This window comes from Lepisma saccharinum, chromosome 30, assembly GCF_977018435.1.
Source record: "Lepisma saccharinum chromosome 30, izLepSacc3.1, whole genome shotgun sequence".
Taxonomy (NCBI): domain Eukaryota; kingdom Metazoa; phylum Arthropoda; class Insecta; order Zygentoma; family Lepismatidae; genus Lepisma; species Lepisma saccharinum.
Genome location: NC_139258.1, coordinates 25,080,702 through 25,105,750, shown reverse-complemented (window position 1 = coordinate 25,105,750; position 25,049 = coordinate 25,080,702). Strand labels below are relative to the sequence as shown.

At 38.5% G+C, this 25,049-nt stretch overlaps 1 long non-coding RNA gene across 2 annotated transcripts; it reads right to left on the bottom strand.

Annotated features, from left to right (window-relative positions):
* Positions 1-902: 902 nt before the first annotated feature.
* LOC145982077 (uncharacterized) lies at positions 903-20,671 on the bottom strand. Of its 2 annotated transcripts, none has more exons than XR_014441020.1 (5): positions 20,600-20,671; positions 10,787-10,842; positions 8,917-8,988; positions 6,220-6,402; positions 903-1,002 (listed from the first exon to the last, which is right to left on the bottom strand). It is a non-coding gene; the product is annotated as an uncharacterized LOC145982077 (long non-coding RNA). The 2 variants fall into 2 exon arrangements; XR_014441019.1 differs by lacking the exon at positions 20,600-20,671 and adding an exon at positions 20,052-20,137.
* Positions 20,672-25,049: the final 4,378 nt, after the last annotated feature.

Sequence of the window (25,049 nt, the reverse complement as noted above, 5' to 3'; positions counted from 1 at the left end):
TTGATTTGTCATGCATCCATTTCAGTAATGTTATTAGGATATTAAAATATCTCTCAGCATTTTGTCTCAATTTACTTAAAACTTTGTGACAGTATTTATGGTAAGACTAGGTACTATTATGTGTGCGACTGAAGTGCCGATACAAAACATAACATGTCAGAAGAATAAACCTTTTCCTCCACCTGCACACGTAACTGAAAACAGAGGGGAGAGAAATATTCTTACTTTCTGTGATGCCTTTGTAAAAAATGCAAGAAAATCATGGCCGAAACAATCAACATTGACACTCCCCCTCTACAGGTTTGCTGGCAGAAAAAGAGGGAGAAGTCACTCAGTCAACGGAACACTTTCTTTTTGGCAAATATTATAACATCAGCATACTTAGGAAAACGTATGAAGTGGGTAACAGGATTACAATGCATGTAAGATCGAAGTAAATTTTGCAGAAACTCATTAAGCAGGTTGACAATCTTTATTTGTTCTATGTGGCTTTGATAATCTGTTAACAGTTTCCCTTTCTTATGAAGTGTCCCAGAGAACAAAGAACACATTTTAAATTAAAGCAGTTAACAGAAGTTGTCAGCTACAAGCCCAATAATTGCTCATACACTTCCAGGCGTCACACGTCTGTATTTTGGAACATTTCTGTGATCTAATCTCGCATTTCACATATGGCACTGGTGACGTATAGACAAGGTGGCACATTCATCGATGAAAGAGCTTGACCTGCCATGCACATTGACAAAGAATGAAAGTCCAGTGGGCATTTCAGGCTGCTCCCCCACTTCGGATTAAAGGGTGCATCCTATTAACAAGGTTTTTCTGTATAAAGGATATATGTACTACTCGCAAATTATAATATCCAGAATACTTACTGATAGAGGTTTGTTGCTGTCATCGCTGTCGCTTTCAGAGTCCTTCTCCAGTTTCCTCTTTGTAGCTGGAGGTAGTGGTGGGGATTTCTAGAGCTAGAGTCAGATGAGCTAGAATCTTCACATGGCCCTGTAAAAAAAGGCCTAATTACAGTCTGCAAAATTATCACATTTCAATTAACCTGAATTAAATAATGTTTATAAAACATAAGTTACCTCACAATTGTTTGTGGGCTGTATTGTACAGGGTGATTCACTCGATCTCTGCCCTTGATTATTGCTTATAAAAATCAAACTATTGGTCATAATGTAAGGAAATTTGCTATGGGCATACCTTCTTGTGTGAGAAACATGTTTATATCACTGAGATGACACCATAGCCTCCAGTTGCTTGTCGGCATCTGGACGATTCTGCTGTTAAATTTGGGGTCTGAAACCTCCTGCAAAATCTTTCATTCAATATTTGATGAAGAAAATTGGAAACAAAAACATTGTTGAATGTATATGAAGAAGGACGTCTAAAACTGCCAGAAGCAACAGTGCAGGAAGTGAAAAACAGATTGCTGGCCTCACCAAAGAAGTCGTTGCTTAGACTGTCACAAAAAATCAGTTTCCATATGCACGTCAACGAGCTGCCAAAAAAGCAAAGCTGTATGCATATTGTGTTACCGATGTAGCAATTGTGTAACGACCCTGCGTGGTCGCCATATTATTTAAAATATTTTGTTAACAAGGTTTGGTTAGAGAAAGCATGCTAAATGCCCTGCGAGGCTTATACATTCAGTTCTCTTTTGTCTAATCTTATGCACAGTAATTGTTGCTTAATTTGTAACTTGTATTGTTGAATCTCTTTGTCTTGTGCATAGATTGTAAATTCTTTCAATCTATAGAACAAATAAATTCTTTCCTGTAATGTGTTTAGTTTAGCACACATGTGTTAAGATTGTATCGCCACATGCTAGTGGTTTTTACAATGCAAACCATGATATTTCATGACACATGAGTTGCAACTCGTAATTTGAAGGGAGTTTGCAATGCTGCAGCCAGCTTAGTTCCAATCTTCTCCACCCGCCTCGGTGCTGCCACTAGACAATATATAAGCGATGCAGCGAGGCCCGGAGATCAGTCGACTGCTAGATGCAGACTGCGAAAGACCTGGTTCCCAGATCTAAGGTGGATGCCTCCCCGACCAGGTTCCAATAGCTAAACATCTAGAACGAAGGAAGGAGGAAAAGAAGAGAAGCAGATAACCTACCACCAGGTCTGCCCAATACGAGCTTGGACGGCTTCCCTTAGGTCTTGCAGCCTAAGCCCAAGCCTCCTGGGTGCTCCGAGACCTATCCTTTGTACCTCACCATCTCTTGCTACTGCCTGGACATACCAACGGACCTGTCCATTCCTTTGCAGTAGTCCGAGTGACCCTGCGGCATCCTTTGTTCCCAACAAGCCCCCAGCTTGCAATTGCTTGGACAAACTTCGCGGGCTCACACCCATCCCACGCAATTGACTTGGGCACTTTCAAATGTTGTCCCCAGTTGGCGTGGCACGTGACTACTACAAAGGTGACTATTGGTTACATGCACAAATTGATGCCCCTAAATTAAATAAGGTCCATAACAACCCCCAGGCACCTCACTGCGAGGAATAAATGAATGGTCCCTGTCCTCAATTATCTTCTAGACCTTCAGAGCAGTGATGACAGTGTAAGTGTGCTAAACAGGTAATTTACTGGTGTGAGTAAAGATTAATAAAGTTTTACTGGTGGACCTTTTACCTTTCTTTGCTAAACCCTGCAAGCCCTGAGATACTTTGAGTAATGTATACAGCTGGTTACAAGTTAGTGTATATGGGTGCACTTTTGCATCGCCTACTGGTGTAGTGTGAAACGTGTAGTGTTTAGCACGGAGGTGGAACGTTGCAATTGTAACCTCCTGACAAAGTGAAAACAGTCAATTAAGAGACCACTTCCAACACTCGCAGTGATATCACCATGCATCTCATACACCAAGATATGCTCGTAGCAAATTTCATTACATTATGACCAATACTTTGACTTTTATAAGTGAAAATCAGGAACCGAGAGAGAGTGAAACACCCCATAAAAACAAAATTTAGTGTTTTTCATAATACAGCGGAACCTAATTTTTTAGTTTTCCTGGGGACCATGTAAAAAAACAATACAGGGTAGTTAATGAAAAGATTTTCTCGGGCATCAGATGAGAGTGATGTTAGCTCTCGAAACCTTGGAATCTTTTCCACAACTCACCTGATATATAGCTCGAGAACCTTTTCATCATTCATCACCAGGAGAGTTTCAAGACTTATTTCAAATACAGGGAAGTGTAAAATTTGGGAAAATTTTATAGCATTTTGCTCTATTGGAGCCATAAAAATTGAATATATTATGCTGAAAAATGCAAAATCGGGATTCACCATAATCAGCCAAGAATACATAGGATAAACACAGTGCCTTTTTCGGTCGAGTCCCCTGCGGAACGGCAGCTAGCTCGGTGGGAAGTAAGAAGGCATCTCCTGGCATTTAGACTCACAATTGTATGCTGATATGCCACTGGACGCATCAGTGCTTAATTATCCAGATAGCTGGTGTCCAATTTGCACGTGTTTGTTAAGTGTTAAGGTGTTAACAAGTGTTTTAGATTGTTTTGTTTTAGTTTACACTTTTCTGCAGTCCAATAATGCCACGCTAACCATACAATTTCAAACAATGCATTTCTATGAACGACTTACGTCTTTACGATTATTCTTGTAGAGAAGTTAAAATACTTTTTGCATCAGAATTCAAAGATGTTCCTGTTTCACACAGTGACTATTCAGATACTTGTGAACAAATTTAGGTAATCAGGGTCTGTTCTCGATATGAAGCAAAGGGTAAAAATGGCACGTGCTTAATGAGGAGAAACGTTGAAGTACGATCAAAAATCTTGCTCAAGAAACAGACATTTTCATGACATCTGCATGGCAAGCTACCAAGCTTTCAAACCTGCAGCCATAGATTAGAAGAATTGTAAGAAAATATCAGGAGGGAAATTGAAGCAATTTCGGAAGAGGAACTGATACGTCTTAGTGAAAATTTCCTTTAAAAAATGCTGTAAATATGTGAATGGAGGAGAACATCATTTCCAACACCACCTGTAACAAGGTACATGCTCATTTTAATTTAACTTCTTTCATTACATAACTAGGGGCTCCAGTTACGCAGATATTGCATCCTGTTTGCCCGCAGATGCAATCTTCTTTTCCGCACCTTGATAGTGCAAATAACTAGGGTTGGGCTCATACCACCTTGAACTGATATCAATAATGAACAACAAAATTGTAACAATTCAAGTTGTTACAAATACTAATATTAGTACGCAAGTATTCTACTCAAATTATAAATATCAAGTTTCAGAATAATACATTATAAATTGCACAGAAGTGCAGCATAGCATTTTCGCAAACACGACAAAAAGAACAAATTGACAGGTAAGTGTAATCTGGTATTGACACCAGTGGTATTAGATGACCCCGATACATCAGGGTTAGACCAGCGTTACATATAACTATCAGCGTTAGATTAGCCTTACATATAACTAAGCCCCAAAACTAAACTGCTCGCCATTAAAAATGCAACACCCAGAAGGAGCAATCGGAATCGGACGAAATGTGCACAGTGTGTAGAGGAGAGGTGCAGAAGGAAATGATTAGGTGTTCAAGGCCGTCATGCGTCATGTGCGCCTGCCACGCCATCTGGTAAGTGGTACCTGTAGCAGGTCAGATAGATGCAGAAGAGCAGTGAAAGTGCATGGTCGTGAGTGTAGTGTGTTAAAACCGGTCAGCAATGCCACGTCGTCGAATACGGCAGCGATTCCAGCAGGTTTCCCAGTTCGATCGCGGCCGAATTGTTGCATACCGTGAATGCGGATTATCCTACCATGAGATCCGTACCCGTGTAGGACGGAATGCATCCACAGTGATCCATGTATGGGACCAGTGGGTCCAGGAAGGCACTGTAGAGCGATGTAGAGGTTCACAACGTCCACGTCGGACGACGGAACGAGAGGACAGACATCTGATACGCATGACCCTTACAGACAGAACGGCCACGTCAACGAGGATTGCGCATGAAGTACGGGATGTTTTACAACGTCCAGTGTCCCCACGAACCGTGCTTCGTCGTTTGGCAAACTGGGGAATTTTTTCCCGGCACCCACTGTTGCGGATTCCTCTGACAGTAGAGCATAGGCGTTTGCGTCTGAGATGGTGCCAAGACCGTCGTGCATGGATGGCGGAGTGGAATGCTGTAGTGTTCTCTGATGAATCCCGCTTCTGTATACAACATCATGATGGACGTACACGCATGTGGCGGCACCGTGGCACTAGGCTTCATGACGCCTGCATCATGCATCATCACACAGGGCCTTCATTGGGTATCATGGTATGGAGTGCCATCGCCATAGGTGTTCGTTCGCGTCTCGTACGCATTCAAGGGACATTGAACAGCCAACAGTACATCACAAAGGTTCTCACCCCTGTTGCTGTCCCATTAATCCATGCACTGCATAATGCCACTTTTCAACAGGATAACGCGCGCCCCCATGTAGCAAGGAATGTCCTCGCATTTATGGATGCTAACCACGTGCCCCTGCTTCCTTGGCCAGCACGTTCGCCGGATATGTCGCTAATTGAACATGTCTGGTCCATGGTGGGTCGCCGGCTGGCCCAACTCAGGTTTCCGGCACATAATGTTGAAGACCTCTGGCACCGTGTGGAAGCCGCTTGGGACGCCATACCGCAAGCAGACATCGATAGACTCATTCTGTCCATGCCTCGCCGTGTTGCAGCAGTTATTGCCGCCCGTGGAGGCTGTACACGCTACTAGCTCCTTGGGGTTATGCAACCATGTTCTACGTGTCACATGTCACACCACCGAGCTCTAACTGTAATCATTTTCTTATCTTATTATGAACTACATATTTGCCAAGTTTCGTGTTTCTATCTCATTTCCTTCTGGATGTTGCAATTTTAATGGCGAGCAGTGTATATTCACATGCAGCTGAAAAGACCTATCTCTATTAGCACTGACATTTATATACACACCCATGGAAATAAAGCAAACAAATTGACCATTCCTAAGTGGACAGTGTTAGTCTAGTTTTTGGTACAATTGGGGCACTAATGGTCCAATTTCAATATATATATTTTTTTTTGGTAAATGAAAACTTAAGATTCTGTCGTCTATATTTAAGGTTATCTTAGGTTTTTCAATATGAGCAATTATTAATTAGCATTTCATAGTTTAATAAAAAAAAAGACCCTTCATATTGTGGGTATTACTACTGCTCACCTGCTTGCATTGTCGACAACAAAGGTTTGTATCCATGGTCACTTGTTGATTCACTGCTTGAATCCTGTCCTTTATTTCCTTTTGGCTTCCCCACCTGTTCCTATGAACTTCCAGCTGATGTAGCATGGCCGTTCTGCAAATTGGACTTCTGGTAGGCAGCAGGAACATCTACATCACTAGAATCTGGAAACAAAACAAGCATAAATCACTTAAGCATTCATAAACATATCTAAAAACAAAGAAACTTAAGTTTTGAATATACATGGTGTTTCAATAAGAATCATCCGATTTCAAAATGCTATATATTTTTTATTTATCAAACCAGGAACTTGGAATTGCTTTTAAAATACACAGCTATACATAAATTTTTACATAACAAATGTTCATAAGTGCTCAATGTGACCCCTTTGGATGTTCGGGATGTGTCCATACGGTACGAGAGTTCGTCCCATACAGATGCGAGCATGTCTGGAGTAACTGTTGCTGTGATCTGATTTTGCAGTTCATCCACAGTAGTCGGATTTGGAGGCACATAAACCGTGTCTTTAATGAACCTCCACAAGAAAAAAATACACAGTGAGGTCAGCCAACCTAGGCGGCCTTGCATGTAATTCCTCATCATTTTGACCCCTACAGCCTATCCATTGTTGAGAAAGTGTGTTGTTCAGGAATCTTCGAACATCCCGTTGCCAATACTGTGAAGCTCCATCCTGTTGAAAAATGAAGTCATTTGAATCAAGCTGTAACTGTGGGAAAAGCCAGTTCTCAAGCATTTCCAAGTACGACATTCCTGACAGTGTCAGACAAAAAAGAAGTACGGGCCATACACCTTTTTTTGAGAATAGGCGCAAAAAGCATTAAGTTTAGGAGAATCTCTTTCATGCTGGACAACTTCATGTGGCTGCACTAAACCCCAGATTCTCACATTGTGACAGTTCACCTTCCTGCTTAGATAAAAAGTTGCCTCATCACTGAATACCAGTCGTGACAGAAAATGTTCGTCCTCTGCTTCCTGCTGAGGATAAAATTTACACAGCGTATCTTGTCACCATTGCAGAGGGCCTGCAGTAGTTGAATCTTATAAGGTTTAAACATCAGACGTCATCGCAATACACACCACAAAGTGGTAGGGGAAATCGCCAGTTCTGTACTCACTCGACGAGGACTTTTTCGGACTGCGAACAAAGCTTTGTCGAATGCGCTCTACATGTGTTTTGTGAGAAACACAAGGATAGCCTGTTGATTTCCCTTTGCACAGACAACCTGTGTCTTTGAACTGTTTGTGCCAACGTCGAATACACTGTGCGGTAGGAGGTTCAACACCATACTGTCGCCAAAATTCATGCTGCACTGTTGTAACAGATTCACACGCTTCAAAGCGCAGTACACAGAACGCTTTTTGTTGCGATGTTGCCATCTTGCTTGAATCTGATGGGAGCGCAGGGGGGAGCATGCTACTGCTACCTGCCAGCAATCATGTGAAACTCACAAATATCCTCTTTCTAACAGTACATTGTTCGATGTGTTTTAGCAAACTCCTACTGAGTTAAATGACTTCGAAAGCGGATGATTCTTCTTGAAACACAGTGTGTATATATACAGGGTGAGTCAGAAATATGGCTACACATTTGAAGTAAATTAAGTGTGTTACTGTATAATGTAGAGGGGAAATTGTGAATGATATATTAAACTTGAAACTTCATTTTTTCAATTCAGCTGAGAGTCAAATAACCAAGCTTACGCCATCAGCCAAGATGATGCTGAACATGCAGCAGCAAGTTCAGATACTAGAATGATCATGAGCCGTTTGTACAAAACAGCAATTCTATGAAAGCAGCAGTTTTAGCCAATTTTCCAGTCGAAGGCAACAATATTACATTAAAATCACGTCTCGTCAGTCTCCTAGCCTCAAGATTATTCTGGTATGCAATTGTTCTGCAAGTCCAGCACCATCTTGACTAATGACTTAAGCTTGGCCACGTGACTTAAATGAAAATATGAAACTTCAAGTCAAATATATCATTAATTATCTCTCTCTCCAATGTACAGTAACACCACATTTACTTCAAATGTGTAGCCATATTTCTGACTCACCATGTATACAAATATTCAACAAAACTGATTCTGATGATTCTCAGTAAATTATTTTCAGCTCTTTACAAAAATTCGTAGCAATACAATTACAAAAACATGATATACAGTGTGTCACACTAGGACTCATTCATGCTCCTCTTTAATTTCTTTCAATACTCAGAGCATAAACACCATCTTAATTTTTCATTTAGAGGTTAAAAGGCCATATAGCATAAAAAAAAATACCCTCCATAGTGTGGGTATTAGTACTGTTCACCTGTTTGGGCTGTCAACGAACACCTCTTGACGAAAATTTGATAACATTACTATTACATATTCATAATTTCTTTATCCTGCCATTGATAATAATAACTATTAATTGTGTTAAAGGTATGAAAAATAAAGTATAAAATAGATGATTATACACAAAACAATTATGAAATTATACATTCATTGCGAAAAATTGAAATATGTTGCAAAAAGACGAAAATTGGTAAAATATGCATCATCAAATTAATATATTTTAAACACCGTCTGAAAAGTTGTTTTAAACACTTACGCTTTAAAAATACCAACCTTGTCATAATTTTTGGCTTAATTGCCTATTGATAGTACACTACTTACCTGATGTGTCAGTTGTTGATGCCTTCTTCAACACCAGTGTGCCTTTGGATAACTCCTTTTTTAATCAAAGGACTGGAAGAAAAATTGCAACATTAAAAAAAAAAAAAAATATTCAAAGTAGCTATTAAAATAAAAAAAATCCAGGAAAATAATATGTTTTAAGCAGACAATCTTCATAAGCATAGCTGAAATTTGGGTCGTATAGGTTGACATGAAATGTTCAGCAATTCCTTTGGTTTTACATCATAGAGTATAACAATACACAGCTGAAAGACATTACAAATACTAAATCCACTTTCTACAAATAAAGCCTAAATCTGTGTGGTTAATAAGTCCTATACCAATTTGGACCAGTTCCTCAGGTGTGCCTAGACATACCATAACCTCCAGTGCACAGGAGCCTCCCCAGAGAGCACCCTTTCACCCATGTGCTTTTCAAATTTGCCGCGAGGTACTAAAAAGCAAAACTGATGATTTTTTTTTCAGAATTACATTACTTAATGAAAGAGAAACATACAATGCACCTTCAAATAATGAAAGTTAAATAAAAAAATCAAACTAATACACAAAATGTTACAACTACAAGTTTGGTACAACTGTGTACTTTAGTACAAAAAATGTTTCTATGCTTGTAACAACTGTAGGCTGCATAGGCATGTGCACTTGGGGGGGAGGGGGGGATGTCCGCAGATTTTTTCAACAGAGGGACAAGCAAGGTATTTTCCCATGGGGTATAATAGTGTTATAATAATAAAAATCAACACTTGAATTTGAAATTATCGCATTAATGTAAATTAATCAAATTATACATGTGAAATATATACTTTTAGCTTGACATTCGATTTCTAAGAGGGAGGTGTGATGATCCTTGCTCCCCCTTCCAGACGTCCATGTTCCTACATTATTATACTTTCACCTAGGAACTTAGAGTAGAGGAATCTTATCGTTGTTATTAAACAATATTATACTCTTAAAGAAAATAAAGTATACTCAAGCCGATTAAAGTTCAAAGCAACTACGGAGGAAGAAGGTGCAGTGGCGCAAACACAGGAGGGGGGGGAGGCAATGAGCATTACCTCCCCCAACCTTGGAAATAAATCAATTCTAGGAGGCCAGGGGGGCAAACATTGAGGTAAAAGAAAGCAAGACTATACGAGAAGTAGAATTTAAGAGTAGCAGGACAAAAGGGTACTCAAGATGGAATTTCTTGCATTATTTTTTCCAGATGGCCAAGAGTACCTGCAGGGTGGCACAATGGGACATTGCCCCCCCTCGATATCAAATTTTATACAAATAAAAATTCATTTCGTAACGTTTGCAGTATCTGTTTTTCTTAGTCTTGTCAAGTTCAGAGCTGTAGCTAGAAGGTGGCGAGAGTTGACCCTGGGCACCGAACGATCTAAATGAAGAAAATTGTAAAAGAGATACCCATGATGCCCCATGATTTTTTTTGTGCCATATTAAATCAATATTTTTTTTCAGTTTGCAAAAATTTGGATCTAAAAATTTTCTTGCTCATTTCGCTCACAATTTTCTTGTTTCCTGTAATGCATTGTAAATTGCCAGAGAGAAAAAGTTATGAGTACTAAGTAACTCAGACTCATGCTGCTAAACAGTTTCGTCTTAAATGCATAAATGCAATTGGTTGGAGGGAAAAAAGCACGGCACATTTCAGAGATTATTTATTTATTTATTCGTTATGGTGCCTCTATGTTGCTGCATATATATACCCATGAATGCAATGAAACTAATCAGTGAGATAAAATTAGGTTTTTCTTTCCCGACTGAACATTCATCAAGCTTTTGTCCCCCTAATTACAGCGTCTGCGCACACCTATGGTAGGCTAAGAAAAATAATAGTACAACTTACTGGTTGGACTGATTTATCATGGCAACAAGAGTTGGCCAGCCTTCTGGAAGTGGGGGCTGAAAGAAAAAGCAAAATATCAAAAAACATGAAATCAAATACCACAGGAATTATCTGATTCCTTAATTCTAAATTACTCATTGTTAGAGTTGGAAGTGGTAGGAAAAAACCGGCTTCTTTGGGAAAAAAATGAAGTTTTTCCGTGGCTTTTCATTTTTTTGCCCAAACTTTTCCAAATCAATGAAAATACATTACTTGGTGGCATTTTTCTTTTTTCACAGCTTTCATTTAGATCTCTATTGTAAAAAGGCACTTTTATCTAAATTGAAAATACAATTTTCAACTTGGAATTCATAACTAGAACACAAGCTGTAATGCAAAAATGCCGACTTTTTTGAATGGGTGTTTTTTCCCCAAATGTTAAATTAAATTCATATTTCAGTAGGATTATAAAATATATCTACATAGTATAAAATACTCGCTTAACTAGAGTAGTTTTAAAGATAACCCCATAAATTTAGTAAAATATGTACATGATGGAACAAAAGTTGCAATACATAGGAAAATAAAATTTTGTTTAAGTTTCCATATTTATTTATTTCTTAACATGTTATTTTCTAATGTGTGTAAGAAATGTATTGCAAACCAATGGTAACCACGTAGAGCATATTATATGAATACATTGTCTCTTATCACAACATATTTATTTTTATGTATTGCAACTTTTGGTCCACAGAGACCATCAATACAAATCGAAAATTTTTGCAAGCAACACCACAGTTGTCTCTTATCCACGTTTGTTTTCACTTCATAGAAAAACTTTTTTACATCTTAGAAACTCTTCCCCCATACTGAATGCTAATGTACAGCACAATTTTCTAGTTTAACAGGAACCTACATATAATACAGGGTGAGTCAAAAGTCTCTGACCACCCTTTATAAAATGAAAGGAAGTGTAGATTGCAGCAATTGGTCATGGTAGTAATATGTTAGGCCTAGGGGGGAAACTTTTTGGGGCATGTCTTGACAACGTCCACCATCTTGGATCCACCTTCATTTCTTTAAATGGCATGTGGGGTATGGTTTTGGGCTAGAATTTCACCAGGAATTCAGTGGTGAAGTCAGATTTATGAAAACTTTAATGATAAGGAAGTTATGGGCATATGAAAGTGATAATTACGTATAATTTGCAGGTGATGGACCATGCCATTGACCAAGGCCGAACGAATCCAGATAATCAAGCTGGGAGGGGGGGGGGAGGGGCAGAAGTGCCCTTGCTGTAGCTCGTTATTTCAACGAATGGAACCCACTGTCGCATGTTACAGTGTCCCAATTGCTGACCAGATTCGAAGATAGCGGTACAGTCCAGGACAGGCCACGATCTGGTAGGCCTAGAACTGCCACTGACAAAGGAACAGCTACGGCAGTGTCAGCATCGTTTGCCAAGTCTCCACAGTGCAGCACACGTCGAATGTCTGTGCAATGTGGTGTCAGCCAGAGTTCCATTTGCAGGGTGTTAAAGATGGTTAAGTGGCACCCGTACAAGCTACAGCTCCAGCACCATCTCTCTGAGTACGACCCAGATAGGATAATGCAGTTTTGTGAATGGGCTGTGGAGCAAATTTGCCAGGACCCACACTTTGCACTGCATATTTTTATGTGAATGGGGAAGTGAATAAACAGAACATGTTGTATTGGTCCTCCGAGAACCAGTTGTGGAGAGATCCGAGCAATATGGTTGGTGCTGAAAAGGTTATGGTGTGCTGGGATCTGGGGGACATGTATCATTCGCCCATTCTTCATTCATAACAATTTGAATGCAGAGGGCTACTTGCAGGTCTTACAAGAACACATTTTTCCATCAGTTTTGACAGAGGATGGCAGCTTCCCCTCAAATTTTCAGCACGATCGGGCAGCACCTCATTATGGGCAACAGGTTCGTTACTATCTGGACCTCCATAGATTGGTCGACGTGTGCCAGTGGAATGGCCCCCCCCAATCACCAGATTTGACCCCACTTGATTTTTAATAGAAGCTAATAGTATGACATGATTTTCAATGTTTGAATTTGTTATATGAACATGTCCATGAAGCAAGAAAGAAAATACTCCTTTACCTTTTGAAAATCTAGTATTAAATCCCTTCCTTGTTCAGTAAAATATATTTGTATTCTGGCTTTCCAGTACATCATGTATAATTTGGTTAAATGGCCACCAAACTTGGTCACGGAGAACTAGTGATGTATTTTGGCTGCTTGTTGCAGTGGTTCTCAACTTTTGTGAGACAACAGCCCAGTAAATTTACTTCTTACAAGTCGATGCCCTGATCCTAACCATTTCACTCATAACTACACTTCTGATCTTTAAAGATTATATGGAAATTAATATACCCCCTTAATTAATATTAATATATCAACTATGGCATAATCATGAGATAAATACCTAGTGTGTTGATAATTATCTTCATCAACAAAATTACATGGTTTTCACTTCCATTTTTCCGCCCACATTCCCTTTTCTCCTTTTTAAAAACAATTTCTTTCTGGTCCTTTTATTAACTAGTTTTTCATCCTACATTCCCTTTTTAAGAAACATCTTCCTTAGAACGTTTTATTGACAAGATATCAAATATTTTGTGCAACTGTATTTTCCCTAAACAAAACATTCAATAATTGTCTATTTGGTGCAGCTTAGAGGAACAAAGAACAAGGGCCTTCTACCCTACCTTCCCTCTATGAGTGTTGGGACATTGGAGATTGTTGCAACAATGCGATCTGGGCCTAAGCAGTAAGAAACGCATTGTAAGAGGCATGCCTGTAGAGTTGAAAGTGTACTTATCTGCAAGATTTAGACTTTTATTGTAAAGTCTTTTAGGATAGTTTTAACTTAACTATGTGACAGTGACGACAGTATTGAGTGTCAATGAAATGGTGAAGCCTATAAGTGGCAGCAAGCATTGAAATGGAATAAGTTGTTTCAAGGAAGATCTCATCGAAATGGATGGTAAGATTAATCACTGTACTTTAAAAAAAAGGAAATTAACTTATTTTAATTAATATGTATCGGTAATTAATATGTCAAAAAGAGATACAAGAAATTTAATGTATCTCTTTTCATACATGAATGTTCATTTAAAATAATATTTTTAGTGGAGTGTAAAAATAAAAGATAGTCCTTTTTTGGGCAATAATTTTCCCCTTTTTGACCTTTTTAGAGTAAAATGTTTCCCTTTAAAATCCAAAGCACTCTGCCTCCACTGAGGATTGAACCTCAGACCTTTTCTCATTACAAGGCAACAAGAGGCCCACTCATGATTATAAAAGGAGCCTTCTATAAAAAAGCCGGCATTTCTCCAACAACAGTACTTGCAATTTGTTCTCTGATGATTTACAGGCTAAATTAAATCTTAATGCCTGATGAAGTAGCTAACAATCTTGTTAAGTATAGAGACTGAAGCAACACATGACAGTGGGGGTGTCACATTGAAGTGACAAGGGCCCCCTTCAGTCTGTTTAAGCAAACATCCACCATGCGTGGATGCACAAACAAGACCGAGGGGGGACACGATGTGCACCATTGAAGGAGCTTTCAGACTGAAGTCACAGATAACAAGCGACACAGGCTCCTTCAGTAAGGCAAAACATTCACTGTTCATGCAAGAACAACAGACCGAAGTGACACAATGCACGCCATTGAGGAAATAGTGTAGTCCGGGCAAAATGCAAGTGACATGTTTAGCTCCTTGTTGCACTTAGGATCAAAAGGTAGAATGGATTATTGAGCGTCTGCTTCCAAGTGACATGTGTCACTTGTTGTTTCGGTCTGAAAATTCCCTGAGAAAACGGTACAGGCCAAGTGACAAGCGACACTTGTAGCTGGTGCTGCTTTGGTACGAAAGGTTGCATTTACTTCTAAGCATTGGTTTCCAAGAGCCATGTGCCGCTTCTGTGTCAAAGCTCAGTTAAACACGATATATATACACATTCACGTAATGCGTATACTTCTGCATATGTATTGTGAACAATAAAGATTTTTAATTGTTCCAAAACATCGAATATTTTGATATTAATGTTTGTTTCAGATTTTATGACAATATTTAAATTGAGACACAAACATGTAATTTGTTTTAAGTCCATTGTGCACTGTCACTGGCATGAGTGTCTTGAATGAGACGTGCCTATTATGCCCACCAAGTGTATTTTGTCTCCAATTTACATTACATTTATTTTTTTATGAACAAAAGTAATACAGAAAGACCCAAGTTCTGTTTGTTTTGTTCAGATTTCATCATGCTACAAATGCAAGTTTTGCATGGTTCGATTTCGATTTACGTCAGTTAACACATACTGCAGAGTTTTAGCGATTGCTTAAGATTTTGTTTAAAATATGCTTTCCTCGTTAGGTTAGGCAAGTCAGGTTTGGTTCTCTTAGCATTAAAATAAAGTCCCTAAATGCATTCTACTAAGGTTCTGATTTACTCCTACAATCATTCCCACTAGTCTACAATACTTACTGTCGCTTGTCAACGGAAAATATACGGGCACGTCGCCTGATACTGACCGCATGAGCACGTGAACACTCATGTATATGTTTTAAATTACGTACATATTACACATGCACATATATTTATTCGAAAAAATACTTTGTTTAATGTACGAGTATATAAATACAATTTACTCTGACATGACTTCTTTCACGTCTGATAACTATTGTAAATAGTTGGTAACACTGACTCCCTTGGTGTTCAACGGAGGGCTTTGAACTCAATTGCTGTGCATGTTGCATAAAACTGACTGCTAAGGGGCTTTTGGCCACTATTCCCCAAACACGTTCACTTCACTGTGCGAACCTGATGTAAGCGGCAATACTTCTTACATTTGGCACCAGAGTGCAGCATATACAAGGCATGTCTAGGGGTACTCAAAAAGGTCTGTGCTATATACTTGAAAACTTTAGCAAGAAGTCACTAAACCTGGCAGATTTTAAGCAAATGAGAGCGCATGTCGGGTGTGTGTTCTTTAGTCACTTATTTGGGCAAATCAGCAAGTAGTCTTGTTCGCAATAGGGGAGAGTGGGGGAGAAAGAAACATGAAAAATTAACATAACCAACAATTTAAATTTCTAGTATTGGTAATTTTTTCTTGCATAGTTAGTAACCCAATGTAGCCAGTTAAATAATGAGCTCCATTCTGCAATAAAAAGAGCACACAAAAATTATAAAATACCCAATAGGGGTAATAAGAAACAAGCTGTGTATTTTAATGCATTCTATCTATTAAACTGACTGGAGTAATAGATACACTCAACATGTATATCTTATTTACCCATAAAATTTTGGTGCATAATTTTTTTTAAAATATTTTTTACTACAAAGGAATGAAAATGCAATAAAAGAAATGTAGTGCGAAAGTTTTTATGCAGCTCTATATTTTCAAAGCAAAATCAACTGACAACTTCAATATTTCCAATAGGTTTTATGGTAAATGAACAAAGACTAAACAAGAAGATCATATTTGTGATTTTATAATGTCCATTTTCTTCTCTGCTTACAGTGTTTTGATTCGAAATAGGTCTGAGTGGCTTAAAGTAAATGGTCTGTTTGCATTTAAAGATATAGGGCCACACAAGATAAAGTCTTTATGTCCACTTTGTATGTCGTCATAAGAAGGCCAATTAAAAGTACCCACAGATTCAATGAGAAACTTGATTATGCAGCTGTCTTCTTGAACTTTAGTAACTCGTCCCACATACCAGCTGATGTCATAGTAAATGGCACATAGTATCGTTCTGGCATAATAGTATCTGTTTCACTATCTTCTTGATCTTCATGAGATGACTACTGCTTGCCATGATGAGAAATCAAACTGTTATTGCCCAAAGCAAGGGGTAATAGGCATCAGTATCTTATTACCCCATTTGCTTTTCATATTTGGGGTAATAAGATACAGATACATGACAATAATCACTCTATTTTTGTGACAGAAAATTAACCAAATACACCTTTTGTCCACAGAATCACGTAAAGAATATCAAGAATGTGTTCTAAGTATTTAAAAAAAGGTAAAGTTCTCTCCATGTACTTAGCACCATGCCATGAAGGCGTATAGGGGGGTAACGCCTCACATTTTCTTGATCCGGTCGTGAGTGGGGTGATGTGATCAGCATCACGCCCCTCAATGCCTTTATCCCCCAGGTACCCACAACATTCGATGGGAGGGTGCCGTATTTACTATAGAAAATAATATATGTGTGAAAATGCTACTATCCCATGGAAAAGTTTCACACAAGCATAAACAAATGATGGAATAATCTTAAACATAACCACAATCTTCTTGATTATTATTTTTATAGTGGTAGACAATTAATGGGGCTAGCTTGTGAATTTTTGTCCACTTTTTACTTTTTTTTTTAAAAAAAAAAAAGTTTCTTATTACCCCTGTTTCTCATTCCCCCACTCTCCCCTAGATGCATTTAAAAAGTATATAAATATATCTAAAAGAGAAATGTTACAGTTTATATTTTTTTCACTGCACAGTACTTGCTATTTATCAATTCAACCGAATGCATTGATGGGCAAAGGACACATCCTGGGCATTTGTTACCATTTGCACATATACAAGCGACTTGCTTCGAAAAGACTGTCTCTGGAACGATTTGTTTCGTGCAATGTATAACATCAAGGATGGTAAATGTGTTAATGATGACGATGAATAGATGTTACTGTACACTTTAAATCAGTGATTCCCAAAGTGTGCATGGCGGGAAGATGGAATGCAATGTAAAAATTAACTGATACTTCAATCATAAGCATTGCAACCGAGTTATTGTGGGCAGGGGCATTCTGTATAATACCCAAATAATTTGCATACACATAATACATTTTTTCTGGACTCTTGGAAGAACGTGTCATCCTCCCCTCTGTCCCGTTAATGATGCACGTGCTTTCAAGGCTGAATGAATGTCGTTGGTTAACATATGATCCGTGTAATAAAAAGTAGATTGCGAAGTATGTTAGTCTTGCGTTGTACATACCTGAGATTGCATGTTATACTAATTACTTTGGACTAGCCATTACTAATAATGGTACTACTTTCGTATAGGTGTAGGTGAAACACCTATAAATCATTTATTTCACACTTTTTTACATTGCTAACGTACTACTCTGCATTGCAGAACATTTCTTTAGGTGTAATAATGAATTTCTGTAACATACATTATGGCGATAGCGTACTGGTTCATCGCGCATTGAGAGAGAGTTTTGTCGATTTATGCAGTGTTGCAACTCGATAAGTAACAACCATGCGAAACACAAAATATCCGATTTAAATGTGTCTCCGATATAACAAACTGTTACAATCCGTTTCCGCTATACGAAAGTGTTACCCTAATTATAAATAACATAATTAAAAGGATGTTAGCTGCATAAAAAAATTGGTAACAGTATGGTATAGTAAAAACACATTTATTCAAATTTACAGGAGAAACTACTTACAGAACTGAGTTTCTGTAGGCTTTTGGAAGCTCGTGGAAGTATTTTCCCCCTTGTTCAACTTATTTGGCTGGTAAATCATGTATTTTTCGACATTAATGTATCTCCAATGCACGATAGCTCTTGCCACCATTGCTGTCGACTATGTGAATCAAATGTTCCGTGTGTTCGATTATGCAACCCCCTGTTAGTGTAGCAACCATGCGGTAGTTTCACAAGATGACACGGGAGCGTTTCTTTTTTTTTCTAATTTAATTTTCTATGTTTGCCTAACCTAACTGAACCTAACCTAACCTTCCGTGAATGGTTTGTGGATCAATATTCGCTTAAAAACCTTCTGTGAATAGTTTGTGCGACATTTTTCGGTTAATAAGATTGGAAACAAGGTGACGTGTGAGCATTTTCTTTCCAATTTAAGTTTCTATGTTTGCCTAGCCTAACTTAACCTAACCTAACCTTCTGTGAATAGTTTGTGCGGCATTTTTCGGTTAATAAGTTTGGAAACACTGCATATCAGCTGACGATAGACAACGTGAGTCAAGACTTGCCCGCCATATTGTGTGTAACGAAAGCGAATTATCAACGAATAATAAATGGCCCAAGTTCCTTTTGTTTTATTGCGATTTCATCATGCTACAAATGCAATTTTTACGTGATTTGATTTCAATGTACGTCTGTTAACACATACTGCGGAGTTTTAGCGATTACTTAAGAAGGTTTTGTTCAATATATGCTTTTGTGGTTAGGTTAGGCAGGTTACGTTTGGTTCCCTTAGCATTAAAATAAAGTCCCTAAATGCATTATACTAAGGTTCCGATTTACTTCTACATTTATTCCCACGTTTATACGATATTTACTGTCGCTTGTCGACGGAGAATATCTTGTCCATGAGAAGTGTATAAGGTAATTTTCAAGTTTTTTTTTTTTTTTTCAACATAAATAACTTCTTTTAGAGTACAAACAGTGCTCGTTACTTTAAGGAAGGTTCAAATTTCATGTGACAATGATTGCCAAAATTCTACGATAATTAGTCTTTGTGCTAGAGATATCATAAAACAATCGGAACCGTTACCCAATAAATACTTGTAATGTGAAAAATTACGCTTTTTTCAGTGAAAAAAGCAAAATCCCACGTTCAAAAATGTTCCGCTATGCATAACAGGTAAGTAGAAATGTAAATAATTAGGAAATAAACGAGTGAAATGTGTTTTCACTATACCATACTGTTACCAACAAAGGTAATTTTTAAGTTGATTTTCTCAACATATATAACTTTTGGTCCCGGGTTCGATACCCGGTGGAGGTACAAGTGGTTCGGATCCCACTTTAAACTGTAGGTCCAGTCCCGATTAGCCTTACTGTGCATAAAGTGGACTTAAAACACCAAATCAATCAATCAATCATATATAACTTTTTTTTTCGAATTCAAACAGTGCATTTTTTTAAAGGAAGGTCCAAATTTCGTGTGGCAATTATTTCCAAAATTCAACGTCTTTCTGCTAGGAGAATTTGCAAAAATCATAAAACAATCGGAACCGTTACCGCCTGCAAGCCTCCCTTCCCCGCCTCGGTAAGCTAGCATCAAAAACAACAATGCAATATTTTTTTTTAGCTAGTTGTAAAATATGTCATTACAAACCTGTAAACCCAAAACGATAACTTCAAGTGAAATAGGTTAGTTGTAATTGGACATTCAGGTAACCTGAAAACTTTCGTTTTTTTTTTTTTTAAGCCAGCTTTTTATCGAAAAAAACGTCTATTCAAAAAGGAAATGACTTACCGCTCCTGTTCTACGTGCGACCATTCTAGAAAGTACTTTGTTTTCTCCTTTCAAATGGGAAACAATAAATGAATTCACTATTCGCTTAATATAAATTTTGTACTTGTCTACTGCTCGGTGTTCAGCACAGATTTATTTATTTACATTTTACTTGGGTCCAGCGTTGCCAACCCCTCAGCTACGAAAAGTGCTGCTCGAACTGTGAAATTATGCTAGAACGCTAGGGCATTATTATTATTAACAATATATTTTATTACTATTTTCAGATGTTATATTGTATCCCACCCTAAGATCTATTTATTTTAAGTCGCTTCTTTTGCCTTAGGAACTCTGGGAGTAAGTACGACAATGAGGGTGACTATAATTCACAAATATCTTTTATATCATTCATATACTACTGCATTTATTGCGTTATATGGATGGACCTATTAACCAATTACCACCTCCACACACTTTTGTGCTAGTGTTTTACAACTTTCAATGCATTTCTATGCAAACTAACAACATTTCCGAATAAAAATGGAAAGGAAAGGGAAAAAGGTACTCACCAAACGAACAAATAAAAACCGCCTCTTTCCCACTCCTTTCTATATTTCTGAGCATACGACTCCCATTTCTGGATTAAACCCCCACGGTCTTTTTCTTTTCTTTTCACAGTTATACTTCCAAATACATTTTACAAAAAAATTAATTAAAAATCAGGGAAAATACACAAAGACGCACGCACAAGGAATTAAAATCATACACAGCTTTTTTCGCTGCAGGAGACGGCTTCCGAAATGGTGCCGACCGAACCAAACCTGACACAAGTTGAAGACAAAGATGGCCAAAATTTACTGACAAAGGAGGTGGGCACATGAGCTTTATTCGTCAATCCAACTTTCTATTAAACATTCCTCGCGAAAATACAGGCACCGCAAATAGCTGACCCTTGTGTCGGTGCTGAGAAAGGACAAACTCTTCGATTTTATGGCAGGAAGATGCGGAAGAGATGAAAGGCGTTGGTGGGGGATGGGATTCCTGGGCCGGTTTCCTCTCTTTGTTGGAAACATGTCCACTCCTGAAATAGAGATGTGCAGTTACTTTTATTTTTACTTCTTCAGAGCACTTTCCTTTGAGTTCAATATCTACCGACGGTTGCAGAATATGCTAGATTTGGCTGTTATGCCAGACACAGGGTGCTAGGTGCCACAGACGGTTAAATAATGCTAGGTTTTACACTATTATGCTAGGGTTAGCATCGCTGCTTGGGTCTTAGTCTTCTTTGTTTGGCACACACCGCCTATTAGCGATTTCCTGCCAGAGGTCCTAATTGGTAGCAGTTCATTTTTCTCAAAGAACACCTATACTTTAGTAACACTCTTCTTTTTTTGATACCATGTCTCTAAAGACTAAACACGTGCGTGTTTTGTTGTGTGAAAGTTTGTTTACATTTCAAATCTGTGTTTGTTTACGTTACGATTTTGTGTTTCAGTGCAAAGTAGGGGTGGCCAGATCCGGATCCTGGCGCATCCTAAAATTTTTCGGATCCGGAATTTTCAGATCCGGATCCGGATCCGCGGATCCGGAATTTTCAGATCCGGATCCGGATCCAGAACTTTTGGATCCGGATCCGGAATTTTCGGATCCGGATCCGTTTTGCCATCCCACATGCGCTTCTTTGGAAAGTAAGAATGTGCTTATAACATATTGTTACCTGCTAATATACATATATATATAATATACATACACACATATATATATATATATATAGTGTGTGTGCTCGCGTGCGCGGTTTGTAATTAATTAATACACTTACTTACTAGGGAGGTCTAAGTCTCCCCCTCCGATTTCCATGAAACTTGGCAGGTGTATAGAGCCCACCCCCCTCAAATGTCAAGATGAGGAGAAATTGAAGTCCCCGAAACCACGTAAATATGGCATAGGAAGAAACAGGGGGCATACGGCCTCTCTATACACCTGTCAAATTTCATGGGAATCGGAGGGGGACACAGGGGTCAGATGATTCCCACGGCAATTTGTCCTAATCTTGACATTTGAGGCGGGTTTTGCCCCCTAAAACAGTATTTTAGCCGAAACAAAAAAACACGTATTTCTTCCTTTGGGCCCCTCTATACACCTGCGAAGTTTCATGAAAATCGGAGGGGAACACAGGGGTCAGATCCTTACTTCAATTTGTCCTCATCTTGACATTTGAGGGGATTTTGCCCCCTGAAACAGTTTTTAGCTCAAACAAAAAAACACGTAATTCTTCCTTCGGGCCCCTCTATACACCTGCCACGTTTCATGGAAATCGGAGGGGAACTCAGGGGTCAGATCCCCACTTCAATTTGTCCTCATCTTGACATTTGAGAGGAGGTTGCCCTCTAAAACAAATTTTTTTCCGAAACAAAAAAACACGTATTTCTTCTGCCAAGTTTCATGGAAATCTGAGGGGGACACAGGGATCAGATCCCCACTTCAATTTGTCCTCATCTTGACAATTCAGTGGGTTTCGCCCTGTAAAACCGTTTTTTAGCTGAAACAAAAAAAAAAACATGTATTTCTTCCTTTGGGCCCCACTATACACCTGCCAAGTTTCATGGAAATCGGAGGGGGACACACAAATCAAATGCCCACTTAAATTTGTCCTCATATTGACATTTGAGGGGGGTTGCCCCCTAAAATCGTTTTTTAGCCGAAACAAAAAAAACACGTATTTCTTCATTTGGGCCCGTTTATACACACACCTACCAAGTATCATGGAAATCGGAGGGGGACACAGGGGTCCGATCCTCACTTCAATTTGTCCTCATCTTGACATTTGAGGGGGTTGTGCCCCCTAAAACCGTTTTTTAGCTGAAACAAAAAAAACACGTATTTCTTCCATTGGGCCCCACTATACAGTATACACCTGCCAAGTTTCATGGAAATCGGAAAGACACAGGGGTCAGATCCTCACTTCAATTTGTCCTCATCTTGACATTTGAGGCGGGTTTTGCCCCCTAAAACCGTTTTTTATCTGAAACAAAAAAACACGTATTTCTTCCATTGGGCCCCACTATACAGTATACACCTGCCAAGTTTCATGGAAATCGGAAAGACACAGGGGTCAGATCCTCACTTCAATTTGTCCTCATCTTGACATTTGAGGGGGTTTTGCCCCCTAAAACCGTTTTTTAGCTGAAACAAAAAAAACACGTATTTCTTCATTTGGGCCCGTTTATACACACACCTGCCAAGTATCATGGAAATCGGAGGGGGACACAGGGTCAGATCCTCACTTCAATTTGTCCACATCTTGACATTTGAGGGGGTTTTGCCCCCTAAAACCGTTTTTTTATCTGAAACAAAAAAACACGTATTTCTTCCATTGGGCCCCACTATACACCTGCCAAGTTTCATGGAAATCGGAAAGACACAGGGGTCAGATCCTCACTTCAATTTGTCCTCATCTTGACATTTGAGGGGGTTTTGCCCCCTAAAACCGTTTTTTAGCTGAAACAAAAAAACACGTAATTCTTCCTTTGGGCCCCACTATACTGCCAAGTTTCATGGAAATCGGAGGGGGACCTTTAGATAACCTCCCTTGTTAGTCTTACACTTTGTAATTATTTAACACTACATATATTATAATGTTTTATTTTAATTTGTAAAACTGTAACTGTAGAACAATTGTATAATTTTTCTATAACATTTCTATCTTGTTATATGTGTTAAAGGTTTCATCCTGGAATGGAATGTCTCACATTTATGTGTGTTTTCATTTCCAATACATTCGAATGAATACATATTCGTTTCAATGGCATTTACAAAATCACTTCGGACATTTGTGCACGAGTGTGTTAGCCGATGCGTAGCAAAGTATTTTAGGAACAACACTTGAAAAAAAATCTTGTAGGACTAACTAATGAAAAATTTATTTGTAATCGAAGATCATAATACCTTTTAAGGTGTGGTAATATTATAATGGGATTGAGGTACGAAACTCTCGGATCCGGATCCGGAACTTTCGGACCCGGATCCGGAATTTTCGGATCCGGGTCCGAAAATTCGGGATCCGGATCCGGGTCCGAAAGTTAAGATTGGAAACAAGGTGACGTGTGAGCATTTTCTTTCCAATTTAAGTTTCTATGTTTGCCTAGCCTAACTTAACCTAACCTAACCTTCTGTGAATAGTTTGTGCGGCATTTTTCGGTTAATAAGTTTGGAAACACTGCATATCAGCTGACGATAGACAACGTGAGTCAAGACTTGCCCGCCATATTGTGTGTAACGAAAGCGAATTATCAACGAATAATAAATGGCCCAAGTTCCTTTTGTTTTATTGCGATTTCATCATGCTACAAATGCAATTTTTACGTGATTTGATTTCAATGTACGTCTGTTAACACATACTGCGGAGTTTTAGCGATTACTTAAGAAGGTTTTGTTCAATATATGCTTTTGTGGTTAGGTTAGGCAGGTTACGTTTGGTTCCCTTAGCATTAAAATAAAGTCCCTAAATGCATTATACTAAGGTTCCGATTTACTTCTACATTTATTCCCACGTTTATACGATATTTACTGTCGCTTGTCGACGGAGAATATCTTGTCCATGAGAAGTGTATAAGGTAATTTTCAAGTTTTTTTTTTTTTCAACATAAATAACTTCTTTTAGAGTACAAACAGTGCTCGTTACTTTAAGGAAGGTTCAAATTTCATGTGACAATGATTGCCAAAATTCTACGATAATTAGTCTTTGTGCTAGAGATATCATAAAACAATCGGAACCGTTACCCAATAAATACTTGTAATGTGAAAAATTACGCTTTTTTCAGTGAAAAAAGCAAAATCCCACGTTCAAAAATGTTCCGCTATGCATAACAGGTAAGTAGAAATGTAAATAATTAGGAAATAAACGAGTGAAATGTGTTTTCACTATACCATACTGTTACCAACAAAGGTAATTTTTAAGTTGATTTTCTCAACATATCAGGCGCGGCTCGTGCATTATTTACCCGGGGGTTCACTGAAGTC